We start from the raw sequence: 14,220 nt of genomic DNA, 5'->3' as shown, positions 1-14,220 counted from the left end.
CTAACAGAAGAACAGGGAATGGACACTGAGCAAGCAACTACTAAGGCGTCCTGCTCCCCACCAGAACCTACTCCCTGGTCCATCTGACCCAGCCCCTCCCTGGGGCAGACCCAGGGGTCTTTGTCTTAGGGTAGTTGGGCCCTTTTCAGAAGCTGATGAGAGGGGCGCCTGGGTGGCTCAGCTGGTTGAGCGTCTGACTTCGGCTCATGATCTCGTGGTTTGTGGGTTCGAGTCCCGAGTTAGGCTCAGAGCCTGGAGCCTGGAGCCTGCTTTGGATTCTGTGTCTCCCTCTCTCTCTGCCCCTCCCTTGCTCATGTTCTGTTCTCTCTGTCTCTCAAAAATGAATAAACATTAAGAAAAAAAAGAAGAAGCTGATGAAAGCAGGAAAATGCTCACAGTTACAGGTCTGCATGTAGTAGGTGTTCAATAAAAGCTTGTCAGAGGGCACCTGGGTGGCTCAATCTGTTACGTATCTGACTCTTGATCTCAGCTCACACCTTGATCTCAGGGTTTGAGCCCAGCCTTGAGAAGCCAACTTCAAAAAAGAAAAATAATTTTTAAAAACTTGTCAGATGGATAAACAGTCAGAATTCCTGGGGGCTCAGCTGGTCTTTCCAGGTTAAGAATCGGTGTTAACCCTTTGTCCTCTGTATGCAGGAATAAGAATCGGTGTTAACCCTATGTGCTATTGTGAACAGATGGCCCCTTTAAATAAACAGAAGACCCCTTCTGGACAGGTGGAGCAGGTGGAGTCAGCACCTGCTTAGGACCATCCTACATTCTTCATGTTCCATTCAACCTCCACCTTTCCTGAGGCTGACCTCCTGGACATGACCCAGCATTCCCAGCGTCCCTGAAGTAGTCCCAGTGGGGAGTGGGCCTAAAACTCGGTGAAACAAATCCTCTCACCAGGTCATCACCAAGAAGTCACACTTCACTGAGGTAAGCTCAAAGGCTATAGCCCAGCAGACTTTCCAGATCCAGACCTGAGACCTGGGAAACCCTGGCGATGGGACCTTCCAGTGTTGCCTCACTTCCTCAAGGCAGACAAGCCTGTCCAGGGCCACAGTAGTCCATGAAACCCTGAGGGAGAGCTTCACCAAGCTTCCTACGGCCCCAACCACACCACCCTGAGACTCCAGTATAACTACCTCAGATGGTTGCCTCATCAGTCCAACATCCAGGTTCTTGGGACAACTTCTTCCCAAGTGGCCAGCTCCATCTTGCCTCATTTGATATATAATTAAAGATCACATGTGCCTGGTGTATGAGAGAGCAGTCTGCAGCCCATCCCCCCACCCCTGCAGTGATCAATTATCCCCGGAGTAACTGGGTCCAGGAGGACAGAGCTCAGCAAGGGACATCCCCCCGCCAGGGATGACATGCCCAGGCAAGTGGTGAGAGGTGGCAGACCAGCTGTACAGAGTGGCCCGATCGTGCTGTCCCCTCTCAGCCCTGTGTCCCCAGACCCCGTGCAATGGGAACAATCATCTCCACAGTCTCACTTTCTCGTGGGGCTCTGGTAAGAAAGGCGGGAGGGAGGAAGGCTAGTGCCCACTGAGACACACCAGGAGTATTGGGGCGTCCCGGGCAGAAGTCCTCTGCTGGCAGGTGCCACTTAAGGCTGAAAGGAGGCGTGTCTCCCCGTGGGGACAGGGAGCCCTCGCCCCACGTTGTACTAGCATCCCTTACTCAGGACGGAGCTGGCAAAGCACCAGTGTGCCTTCAGGGAAAAAGTGTGTCAAAAAAAAGGGTAGGAATTGGGGCCCTGCCTTCAGACGTTTCATTGACACCCCTGTGTCACCACCAATGAATCATGTGAGCTAATTGTCTTGTGCCATCATTAACTCTTATCCTCAAACAATATTTGAAATGAGATCGAACAAGTGGGAAGTACCCCCATCACTCACCCAGGCTGCGGATCCCGTGGGATGAAGGCCGTGGCCTCTGGTGGCAGCTTTCTCTCATAAAATGTGCTTTGTATTCGAAGGAGGCTTGCTATTGTTTGAGGCAGAAGGACAACAGTCTTTTGTTGTGTGCTCTTGGTTCTAGGATTTCAGGGTGAGGAGGGTGAAACCAGGCCCTGGTGTATTTTAATGGCAGGACGCCCTGAAACGTCGGGCCCGCCCGTCTCTGCTGGACCCCCGCTTGGTCATAACCCAGCACAAAACTGAATTTATTTTTCCAGAGTAAAACCTCTAATGCTGTCAGAGTCCATAAAGGATTGGCTTTTCTTAAATCATTTTTAGGAGTTTGGGGGATGACACAGGCCCTGGGTAACAGCCTCCCAGTGAATGCTGCTAGAGACTTAAAAAAAATTTTTTTTCATGTTTATTTATTCTTGAGAAAGCAACAGAGCATGAGCAGGGGAGGGGCAGAGAGAGAGGGAGACACAGAAGCAGACTCCAAGCTCTGAGCTGTCAGCACAGAGCCCGACGCAGGGCTTCAACCTGCAAATGGTGAGATCATGACCTGAGCCAAAGTCAAGCTCTTAATGACTGAGCGCCCCAGGTGCCCCTGGTGCTGGAGACTTTAACCTGCTCACTCCCTAGTAGGACAGTTCAACATGTCTGGTACAGAGCTACGCTCTCTGGCTGCAGATCAGATCATGTGGGGTCAGAGCCGAGCTCCACCATTTGGCTAACTTTAAGTAGCATTCATTTCCTCTCGGGCAAAATGGGGATAATAATAATGAACCCTCCGCAAAGGCAGAGAGCCCATGAGAAGGCACCTGTAGATGTTTAATAATTGTTAGTCATGGTGATGGAAGTCTGTCGTTCTTCCACAGAAGGCTTCTGCTTGTGTTACTGGGCCGTTTTCATTCTGACCAAGGTCAATAAATGTCAAATAAACTTACTTATGTTTTAAGTAAGTCCTGGACTTTGAACTGCCTGAACCCTCTCGGGGGGCGTTGATTCCGGGCTTCTGGCCTCATAGGGTTTCTCGGGGCCAAATGGCCTTTGTCAAGCAGTTTGCATGAAAGGGACTTCATTCAAAGCCCTGTTGGATTAACTGGGGCTTCCTCTAAATAAGGGCTTGTTCTCAGAAGCTTTCTTTCTCCAACAAGGAGAAGAAATACAATGGATTCCAAGTAATCAACAGGCCTCATCACAGCTTGTCACAGACACCTGGCACTTCTTTTCAGCCCGGAGTGAAAAACACCCGCACTCACTGGCTAACTCCAGGAACACAGTCTCAGCCTGACGTTCCAGAAGCCCTTCCTGACAAACTTCCTCTCAAATACAGTTATTTCCTGGAAGAAGAGCAAAACCTGTTTTTGAATTGACCGCACGGCTTTAGTGCTGCTGAAGTTAAGTGAACTTACTATTGTTACCAACAACTGACCGAAAAAAAAATCTCAAAAGACTTACTTCCTTTTTTTTTTTCTTTGCTTATCAACATGGAGAATCATTTGTTTGTTGATTAAGTCCATTTCAGGCAAAGACAGGGACTTGGGAATTGGAGGAACACGTTGCTTATGTCAACCAAAAGAAAACTTCGTAAGTTGTGTAGGCAACATTTTACTTGGTTTTTCAAAAAGCAATTGTGACAAAGAGGAGAGATAAAGCACTTATGGAATATATAAAGAGAGCAGCATTTGGGGTTGCACATAACAAAGAAATATCTTAAATACTTTTCAAAATATTCTAGGAGCCAATACACAAGGGCAGGCTTCAGGAGAACATAGGAATGTAAAGGGGAGGGCATGGTAGAACTACCCATTTCCTTTAACCTCAGTGAGGAAAACAAAGCAGCATTCAACTTCACATACTGACTTCACACAGTTTGTGTTTAATGGCTTGACTTACATCCAAGAAGTAAAGATGGAACCCTAATGCTGTTCATTTTCAGAAATAAATTGCATGGACACCAGGTGATCTGCCCTTGTCTGGCAGGTTTCCTTGGGAAGAGTCTCTGTGACTTACAAGTAGGCCAATCGGACACTTACTACGATGGCCTCGATGTCAGTTTTGAGGGGCAACTTGGAAGGATTCATCTTCTTTGCCCTCGGTCAACCCACCCAGCCCTAAAATTCACCAATCGTGTTTTGTGTGCAATTTGCATAATCATCGCACCCAGATGGGTCTCTATTCCACCACTGTATCTGCAAGACTGTGGAACGTGTCTACATGGAAAATGAAGTTGATTCATGGGTGTTTTCAAAGGAGCCGGTCAGGTGTTTCCACAAATACTTACATGCAATCTAAAACCCTTAGGGCAGGTTAAGAAGCCACATAGGACACCATGGAAGGCCATGGAAAGGGCATAAATCAGCGTGTGGTCTGAGTGACCGGTTAAGGGAGGCTAGTGGACCTTGGAGAGTTGGGCTTCTCTATCTCCCTGGAAAATGAGGGTCACGTGGACAATGGTGGGCCCAATCCCTTGGGATGACCACAGGAAATGGGCCCTTAACTTTCCTAAAATAAAAGTCAAGAAAAGAATTCTTTGGTTGGTTTACAGCTGAGCACTCCCTCCAATGTGGTACTTAATATCACGACCAGACGTTCACGCTCCTGAGTTGTCTCATGTAGAGTAGAATGCTTTTCACCTTTTTTCGATTGAGGAAAAAAATATGAAGAGCTGGATTACTTTCATGTTACATGAATTTTATTTTGTTCTCAAATGAGTCGGAGATCAGAAAAGTAGAAAAGGTACCAATGATAGTTCTGGCTCCCAGCCCCCTGCTCTCAACTATCTCATTCTGCTCACCCCGAGTACTTCCTTTTATGAATTTCTGGGGTGTCCTTCCAGTTTCTTTATGCAAATACAAGCACTATGAATATGCATACTTATTTTCTCTTTTCATACGCGAAAGCCAACATACTGCACACACTGTTCCGTGTCTTATTTTTTTCACTAGTGTGTCTTGGAGAGCCTTATATAGACTTAAGAGTTTCTTCAACCATTTTTATAGCTGCGGAATATTCCATCATATGGCTTCCTCAAAATCTGTTTGCCCAGTCCCATGCTGACTGACACTTGGGTTTTTTCCCTTCTTCTGCCACTATATAGAGTGCTGTGAGATGCGCTCCCAAGAGAGTGAGTCAGAGAATCCGTGTATTTGGGGTTTTGACAGATACTCCCCAATTGCCCTCCGTGGGAGCTATACCAACGTGTATCATATGTGAGCCTCGTCACCTATTTCCCCACAGCCTCGTCAAGACTGTGTTTTTGCCAAACTGGCGGATGAAAATGGAACTTAGGAAGAGTTTTACTTTGCATTATACTTTTTATGAGTAAGGCTGAACACATTTTCATATTTTAAAGGCTCATTTGTATTTAATTTTCTAAAAACTTTTCATAATCATGAAATTGTGAGTTAACATACTTTTTTATAGTCTTTCCCCATTTATCTGTTGGGTTTTATGTGTTTTTATTGATTTCAAATCTGCAATATGAGTTACAAATATTTTTTATATTTGTCCCTTTTTTATTTTTTGCCTTTCAGGTTTTTCTTATTTACAGTAAATTTGATTAATCTTTTATTTGAAGATCTGGGGATTTTGAAACTTAGCTAGAAAGGTTGCCCAATCCAACATTAGAAGGAAATCCACTTACATTTTCTTCTAGTTCTTTTGTGGGCTTGATTTTTAACTTTTAAATCTTAGACTCATTTGGAGTTTATCTTGATATATGATGTATAGATCCAACTTCATTTTCTAACACACAGCTACCATCTGTTACAGCACTATTTATTAGAAAGGCCAACCTTTCCCACTGATTTGAAATACCACTTTTTAATTGATGCGAAGCTCCTGTGTATTTGGGTCCATTTCTGGATTTTCTCTTCTATGCATAGACGACTGGCTATGTATAGTGACTTCAGAGAGGACTGTGAAGAAAGGCAGGAAAAGAAGCGTAATGGTACAGTGTGAAAACCTGACAAATACCACCAAGGCTAGGTGCTCAGGGTCACTATCAACAGTGATAAACATGATATGACAGGATGAGAATAGCATTTTACCTCTATGGTCTTGTCCCCCCCCCCCAAACCTGTACCCCAGCCAAATCAGGATAAAAATATCAGACAAATTCCCATAGAGGGACATCCTGCTAAATACTTGACCAGTATTTAGTCAAGGTCATCAAAAACATGAAGCCAGAAAAACTGGCACACCAAGAGCCTAAAGAGACATGGCGACTAAACGTGATGTGCTATCGTGGATGCAATGCTGGAACAGAAAAAAGGCATAGGAAAAACTGAGGAAATCTAAATGAACCATGGACTTCGTTTAATAATAATGTATCAATATGGGCTCATTGCTTATGGTAAGTATATCATATGAATGTAAGATGTTAATAGTAGGGGAAACCAGGTGTGGCACATATGGGAACTCTGTACTATCTTCTTCATTTTTCTGTAAATCTAACATGATTTTAAGAAGTATAATCTATTAAAACAAACAAAAAAGCACTGCCTCCTTCAGCTCAAGAGAACAAGATTCACAGGAGCCTGTGGGCTGCGGGTATAGGCAGTGCCCACATTGCCCATCATTCTGAAGCTGAGGAAGCCCAGCTACGTGCCACCAGCCCCATCCCTGACTTCTTCTCAGGGTCAAGGGGAAAGATCAGGTAGTCTCTTGATTTAAACCTAAGATGAGGGAAAGGATATTTTCCCCAGGACCACCACCATCTAAAGTACAATCCAAGTGGGGCCTTGACCAGCCAGCCAGCCCTTGTCCCTAAGATGAAGCTCCCACCCAGCCTCCTACCCACTAACCAACATAATCTACTGCTCCCTATTTCCCCACCCCTGCTTCCTTTCCTTCCCTACCCCCCTCCCCAATCTCCATTCACAGAAGAGAATGGAAGATGAGAGATGGACCAATTTGGAGAAAAGTAGTCCCTGGCCCCAAATAAGCAAACACAGCAGGTGAATCATGGTCTGGAATCCTCTGAGCACCATGGGGTCAAATAGGACACTCATTGGTCTTACTTGGCCAAGGAGACCAACATAGCCGACTCAACCCCATCATTTTGGAGGAGGTCTATCCTTCCCATCATACCCCAAGAGAACTTTGAACTACTGTGTAGGAAGGACAGAATTCCATCTTGAGATAGTTTAAGACTCTTGATGTCTTACTGTCAAGACAGAGATGGTACATAATTAGGATGACCTGTGTTGGAAATGCCCAGTGCAGAGTCTTTATTGTCTGTTTTGTGTAGAGACAGTGTTCTGAACAGTGAGGGAAAAAAGAGTATATTCTTACAGATTACCCTTCTGTACCCCTGTTGGACTTCCTTATTTCTTGTGGCCCTCACTTCCTTGCCACTCACACAGCCACACCATAGACTCTGTCATACCCCAGAAAGGCTATAATCCTCAAAATCAGTTCTGACCTTGGCTCTGACCCCAGCCACCTATCCCCTAACCCTCTTTGTCTGTTACCCCACTAGGCTAGGATGTTACCAAGAGACAAGAGCAAAAAGCAAGAGTAAGCATTCGGGAATATTTCTACCAATCTGATGTTGCTGCCAGACATCCAAGTGCTTCTCCCCATGGGTGTGTGTAGACCACATCAGGTGTTAAAGAATCTGCATGGCAAGCAGCGAGGGCTGCCTATCAGGCATGCACAGTAGGACCACACATTGGTCCCTGTGATTTGAGAAGCTGCATAGTCTGCTCCTCCACCTCTCCTATCTTCAACCTTGAAGCAGGTACTTCTTGTTCCTCCTATAACTCATTTGTGGAGAACAAACTCTTCTCTGAGAGAAACACCTCAAAGTCCAGCCATCCACCCCTTCCCTTCTGGTTTCACTTCTTTCTCAATCCAACATGCATCCCAGAGAGAACCTCCATGAACACTCACACTATTCATTGCATTGCTCATTCTCTATCGGGGTAAATCCATTTATGATTCAGGCTGCTGATGAGTGCTGGATTCCTGTGAGAAGACCACCCTTCATGGGACAATGCAAACTGGGAATTCCCTCTAAGGAAGACCCAGCCCCTACCCATGTCTTTCCCTGTTATAATACAACATGATAAACACACATTTATTTATTTATTATGGTTTTGAGAGCCAATCATTTGCAGTGGTGTCAATTATTTGCAGCTATGATTTCTGCCCACAGGGAGCTCACTGTTCAATAGGAGATTGCCAGGCTTTACAAGTTGAAGTTCATGTATCAGAGATACAGGAGGCCATGAATGTGTATAGCTTCACTGAAGAAGTACACACAAGCTGTAGCCAGGCAGTAGCTGGGCACTGTGTGTGTGTGTGTGTGTGTGTGTGTGTGTGTGTGTGTGTGGAGAGAGGTGGTCAATGGGGGGAGGGGGAGGTTAACTATGTCCCTCTGGTCAAAATGGAAAAGTCAGCTTCTGTTATCATTTTTCTCATACTGAGTAATGATTAGCACATGCAAGAAAGAAAGTAGCACAATCAGGGGTATGCAGTCTTATGGCCAAATCGGATCCTGCGGTTCTGCAGTGGTTATTCTGGAACCTAGCCTCCCCACAAGAGAAACATCATTCCAAAGGAACCTCTGTATGGATCAGACATCACTACATGTGTCACTAAATCAAACATTGAGCCTCTAAGAGGAATCCCAGTAGAACATGGGCCTTGCCCAAAAAAGTAGGTTGGTTCCCATTCTTTGGACAAATGGCCTGAAGCTTCCAGTGTTCGGGTTTCTGCCATGAAAGGATTTCTGGTGCATTTTAGGCTACATATTTCAGAGCACGAGGTTGGTCCTTGTGGTTGACTGTGTCCTTAACATGTGGCACAGGGTCTGGCACATGGGAAGCTTGGTTTAGCATGGGAGGCTTGGAAGGCAAGTGGATGCAGGCATGGCTTCCTGTGAAGCTATGGGCCCGTCTGTATCTCGGTTTCATTAACCTGTTTCTACAGAAGGACTGTGCTGTCTACGATCTGAAAGATTGTGTCCCCCCCCCCAAAAAAAATTCATGTTGAAATCCTCATGCCCAATGGGGTATTAGGAGGTGGGGCTTTGGAGGTGATTGGGCCATGGTGGCAGAGCCCTCATGAATGGGATTAATACCTTTATTAAAAAGGTCTGTGAGGGGCACCTGGGTGGCTCAGTTGGTTAAGCATCTGTCATCTCGGGTCATGATCTCATGACTCGTGATCTCATGACTCGGGGTTCGTGAGTTTGAGCCCTACATCGGGCTCTGTGCTGAAGGCTTGGAGCTCGGAACTTGCTTTGCATTCTGTGTCTCCCTCTGTCTCTGCACCTCCCCTGCTCATGCTCTGTCTCTTTCTCTGTCTCTGTCTCTCTCTCAAAAATAAACATTAAAAAGGGGGGGTCTCCAAGAGCTCAGAGAGCTCCCTGTCCCCTTCTGTCCTGTGAGGGCCTGTGACCTGGAAGAGAGCCTTCACCTTGACAGTGCTGGCACCTGATCTCCAACTTCTATCCTCCCAAAAGGGAAGAAATAAATGTTGTTTATAAGTCATGCCATCTACGGTATTTTGTTACAGCAGCCCACAAGGACCAATGGAGACTACTTCAAATGCCGCAGCCCCAAATCCACATCAGCAATTTTCACCATCACTGGAAATAACTGACCCCATCAAGCACATGCAACCTATTTAGCTCCACAGCCCACCATAGAGCAGGAGGCTGCCTCACTGGGTCCTGAGAGCTCCAAAAACACAAGTCCATTTTCCAGTTGTTAGAGGCAAATGATAGCTAATTTCATTTCCCTTTCCTTTCTGGTCCAACCACGGTCTCTTACCAATAACACTCCAACTGTCCTAAAAACTTGGCATTTGGAAACTAAAATTGGCACATAGAGTTCAAAAAAATCTCAATGTAAAGGGCACTAAAATCTCCACCTCAGCTTTCCACTAGGAAGCCCGACTGCCCTGAACCTCCCAGCGACCAGACAATACTCTGGGATGTGCCCACACACCAACGGCTGGAATCTCCGCCTTTGGCAGGAAGGCAGCTTTCTCAACGGTGAATTATCAGCCTTGTGTGGAGCTGGTCATGCTGCTATTCCTGTGCTTTAAAAAATTACCGTTAGGGGCGCCTGGGTGGCTCAGTTGGTTAAGCCTCCAACTTCGGCTCAGATCAGATCTCACGTTCATGGGTTCGAGCCCGCGTCGGGCTCTGTGCTGACAGCTAGCTCAGAGCCTGGAGCTGCTTCCGGTTCTGTGTCTCCTTCTCTCTCTGCCCCTCCCCCTCTCATGCTCTGTCTCTCTCTGTATCAAAAATAAATAAAACATTAAAAAAAAGTTTAAAAAATTACCTTTAGTTTAGTTCTTTCATTATCCATTATCAACTTTGGGTTCAAGGCTCGACCTTTCAATGTGTAGAACTGCATATGTGCGTTAACATTGTTTTTAGCCTATGACTTCCCAGTGACTGAGACTTTAAGATTTGTATCGTGGCTTTAGGTATTCCTATTGCAACAGCAGATCCATGTACGATCCACTCAAAACGTGTCTGAGCAGTGATATTTCTTTTGTGACATGCAGTCTATAAACTGGTGCTATTTAAATGACTTGTAGCAGTGCTCCCTGGGGCACATGCACTAAATTCTCTGCAAGTGATTTCAAGACATGTAAAAATACACTTTTATACTTCCAGGGCATGGTTGCATAACACAAGTCTGTATACAAAGCATGCACCATTTTCTCGTATTTATCTACAGATCATCACAGCTCAGGCACAAGGAGGGCAGATGGGCCTGGCACCTTGGCAGGTGACACAGATGCAAACTTCTCCATTCAAACACTTGTGCTCCTGTCTCTGTCATTTTCCAGGAGAACAGTTGCTGCCAGAGCATCCTCCCACATTTGCCACATGATATTGGGCCCATCAGGTTTTCCGAGAACCAGGGGAGACTTTACATGAAAGTGAAACGTGCCAAAGTGCTCTGGCATTCCCTGGCAACTTTCTCATGCCAGATTCAAAGACCTTTGCACCAAGATGAGTTGAAGACTTGTCAGAGGCATCAACCACCTCACTTGCACCCCGAGACTCATCCAGAGAAAGCTCGTCCTTCCCAGCCTCACACCTGGGAATGCGGGGTCTGTGGGCCTAGGGGGTGGAGGGCCTTCCCTGATCCTTTTCCATGCTACACCAGCCGTCAAAGTCTTTCCTGGAACTTTTCAGGGGCTTTCAGAAGAGCCCCAGATCTGAATCAGCCCAACCAGCTTGCAGGGGTCCAGCTTCCCCAGGACAGGGAACTGGAGCCTGGTGAGTCCAGAGGAATATCCAGGAATAGAGTCTAGGAAGATGTCCCAGCCCCAGAGGGAGGGTTTGGACTCCCAAAGTCATTGAAGCTGGTGTCAGGCCTTACCCCACCCCAACCACTCCATTCCAGGCCAGAGGGGCCACAGACCTCACCATAAGTCCTGGCCATCTGACTGCTTCAAGACTCCTCCCTCGGCTCCCTGGAAGGACAGACACCCAGTGGGCATTCCATACCCGTGGGCCCCATGCTGTTCTGGAAACACCAGCTGGTGCAGTGGTGCCTGGCAGTGAGAGATGAAGAGGCACAGCAGAGGCCAAGAGCCATGGGCTTTGGAGGCCTTCCCAAGGGTCTGGGGCTGCTGCCGTGTTGTCAGCCCTCAAGAGCGAGTTTGCTCCTGGTGCCAAGGAAAGGCGTGCGTTCGCAGCAAAACTAATGACAATCAGGTGGACGACCCACTGGTACCTCCAGGAGCAGCTTAAGCTAAGGACTGGAAGTGCAGGAAGCTCACTCCTTGCACATTCCCCAGGTCTGCTTAATGTGTGCTCTTAGAAGTTCAAGTCCCAGCCTTGCCACAACCGCAGAGTGGCCTCAAACAATGCAGGCTTCACTCTTCCCATCTGTAAAGTGAGAAAACTATATGAAGGGAAGCAAAATATACCACCCTGAAATATATCTCCTTGGCATATTGATTATTGTAAGCTGGTTGTTTTTAAGAAACAGCAGGCACAGGTGAACTTCTGAAAACTGAGTAGAAGTTACCCTTTAGTAAGAGATTTACACTGATAAGGAAAATCTCCATTTCTAAGGGTGTCACCCTCGTATTGTACCAAGAAGGGAATGACTCAATCTCTAGAATCTCGTATCAACAGAGGGCGAAACCTTCTATCTGCACAACCACCTTTCCCGTACTCACTGTGCTTTTCCCATAACTGACTCCCCACCCTCAGCATCCTCTTCTTTCAGTAGCTGAAGAAGGTATTTAAAAAAAAATTTTTTTAACATTTGTTCACTTTTGAGAGACAGAGAGAAACAGAGTGTGAGTGTAGGAGGAGCATTGAGAGGAAGACGCGGAATCTGAAGCAGGCTCCAGGTTCCAAGCTGTCAGCATAGAGCCTGAAGCAGGGCTCGAACGCACAAACCGTGAGATCACGACCTGAGCTGAAATTGGAAGCTTAACCAACTGAGCCACCCAGGCATCCCCAAAGATGGTATTTGGCTTTGGCCATTTCCAGGAGTTACCCATTTTTCCTGTAAGAGTGTTAAAGTTTTTCTCTTCTTCCCTTTTGGTTCTTTAGCTGGTCTGCTCTAATAATTAAATTGACATAAGCCAGATTAACAGAAGGGAAACAAATTTACTTACATTTGTATGGGAGCCTTATAAAGAAATGATACCCAAAGAACAGCCAGCTAGCGAAAGTTTATATAACATCCTGAGCTAAGGCAAGATTGGGATGCAAGGGGGAGGTGGCCCATTTGCAGAAAGGCAGAAGAGATGTTTGAAAAACAAAGATTTCCCCATTAGGTGCACAGTGAAGGAAACCATTGACAACATGAAAAGGCACCCTACTGAATGGGAGAAGATATTTGCAAATAATGTATCCAATAAGTGGTTGATATCTAAAATACATAAAGAACTTCTACACTCAACATTTAAAAAACCAAATAATTTGAATTAAAAAAGGGGCAGAAGACCTGAATATTCTTCCAAATAAGATATACAGACAGCCAACAGACATATGAAAAGATGTTCAATGTCACAAATCATCAGAGAAATGCAAATCAAAACCACAATGAGATAGTATCTCATACCTATCAGAATGGCTAAAATCAAAAAGACAAGAAATAACAAGTGTTGGTGGGCATGTGGAGAAGAAAAGAATCCCCGGGCACAGTTGGTAGGAATGAACATTGGTGCAGCCACTATGGAAAATAGCATGGAGGTTCCTTCATTCTACCATATGATCCAGCATTTGGCCTACTGGGTATTTACCACCCCAAAAAGTGAAAACACTGATTCGAAAAGATACACCCCCATTTTTTCTGCAGCACTGTTTACAATAGCCAAGATATAGAAGCACCCTAAGTGTCCATCAACAGATAAATGGATAAGAAGGATGTACACACATATGTACATATATACATACACACACACACACACACACACACACACACACACACACATATATAAAAGCAATGGTATATCACCCAGCCATAAAAAAATTAGATCTTCAGGTCATGATCAATAGTTCATGGGATCCAGCCCAGTGTCAGGCTCTGAGCCAACAGTGTGGAGCGTGTTTGGGATTCTCTCTCTCCCTCCCTCTCTCCCCCTCCTCACGTGCTCTCTCTTCTTTCCTCCCCCTCTCAAAATAAACTTTAAAAAGATCCACATGAATGGATCCAGAGGGTATTATGCTAAATTAATTAAGTCAGACAGAAACAAATACTTTATGATTTCACTAATATGTGGAGTCTAAAAAACAAAACAAACAAGAAACAGACTCCAACTCATAGATCAAACTAGTTGTTTCCAGAGGGAATGGATAAAATAGATAAAGGGGATTAAGAGGTTAAAAACATCCAGTTGCAAAAATAAAAAGTCACAGAGAGTAACAGTACAGCATAGGGAATATAGTCAATAATAGTATAATGATGCTGTCTGGTGACAGTCTACATATATCATGGTGAGCACTGAGTGATACACAGAATTGTTGAATCATTATGTTGTACTGAAGCTAATACAACACCACACATGAATTACAACTCAAATGAAAAAAGGGTGGCCTGTGACGCAGTTAAGTTTCTTAGATAAAAAGGAATCTCTGTCGGGGCACCTGGGTGGATCAGTGGGTTGAGCATCCAACTCAGGCTCTGGTCATGATTTCATAGTCTGTGGGTTTGAGCCCTGCATCGGGCTCTGTGGTGACAGCTCAGAGCCTGGAGCCTGCTTTGGATTCTGTGTCTTCTCTTTGTCTGCCTCTCCCCTCTCTCTCATTCTGTCTCTCTTTTTCAAAAATAAACATTAAAAAAAAAAAAAGGATCTCTGCTAATAGCTG

The sequence above is a fragment of the Suricata suricatta genome, chromosome 8 (genome assembly GCF_006229205.1).
Source record: "Suricata suricatta isolate VVHF042 chromosome 8, meerkat_22Aug2017_6uvM2_HiC, whole genome shotgun sequence".
NCBI lineage: Eukaryota > Metazoa > Chordata > Mammalia > Carnivora > Herpestidae > Suricata > Suricata suricatta.
Note: the sequence above shows the minus strand (reverse complement) of the source record.